The sequence below is a fragment of the Colobus angolensis genome, unplaced genomic scaffold, assembly GCF_000951035.1.
Source record: "Colobus angolensis palliatus isolate OR3802 unplaced genomic scaffold, Cang.pa_1.0 Scaffold215, whole genome shotgun sequence".
Classification (NCBI taxonomy): domain Eukaryota; kingdom Metazoa; phylum Chordata; class Mammalia; order Primates; family Cercopithecidae; genus Colobus; species Colobus angolensis.
Window position 1 is genome coordinate 2,759,555 of NW_012115322.1, and position 1,048 is coordinate 2,760,602.

Below are 1,048 nucleotides of genomic sequence, written 5' to 3' on the forward strand. Positions count from 1 at the left end.
AGCCAGGATGGTCTCGATCTCCTGACCTCGTGATCCGCCCGTCTCGGCCTCCCAAAGTGCTGGGATTACAGGCTTGAGCCACCGCGCCCGGTCTTGTTCCATATATATTTTAAAACAGTTTTTTCTAATGATGTGAAGAATGTCAATGCTACTTTAATGGCAATAGCATTGAATCTATAAATTGCTTTGGGCAGTGTGGGCATTTTCATTATATTGATTCTTCCTATCTGTGAGCATGGAATGTTTTTCCACTTGTTTGTGTCACCTCTGATTTAATGGAGCTGGGATTTGCAGTTCTCTCTGAAGAGGTTATTCACTTCCATTGTTAGCTCTATTCCTAGGTATTTTATTCTTTCTGTTGCAATTGTGAATAGTAGTTAATTTGTGATTTGGCTCTCTGCTTGCCTGTTGTTGGTGTATAAGAATGCTAGCAATTTTTGTACATTGATTTTCTATCCTGAGATTTTGCTGAAGTTGCCTATCAGCTTAAGAAGCTTTTGGGCTGAGATGATGGGGTTTTCTAGATATAAGATCATGTCATCTGCAAGCAAAGATAGTTTGACTTCCTCTCTTCCTACTTTTATACACTTTATTTCTTTCTCTTGCCTGATTGCCCTGGCCAGAACTTTCAATATTATGTTGAATAGGAGTGGTGAGGAGGGCATCCTTGTCTTGTGCTGGTTTTCAAGGGGAATGCTTCCAGTTTTAGCCCATTCAGTATGACATTGACTGCAGGTTCATCTTATATGGCTCTTACTATTTTGGGGTATGTTCCTTCAATACCTAGTTTATTGAGAGTTTTAACATGAAGGGCTGTTGAATTTTATCGAAGGCCTGGTTCTGTTTATGTGATGAATCACATTTATTGATTTGCATATGTCAAACCAATCTTGCATCCTGGGGATGAAAACTACTTTGATTGTAGTGGATATGCTTTTTGATGTGCTGCTGGATTCAGTTTGCCAGTATTTTGTTGAGGATTTTTGCATCAATGTTCATCAAAGCTATTGACCTGAGTTTTCCTTTTGTGTTGCATCTCTGCCTGATT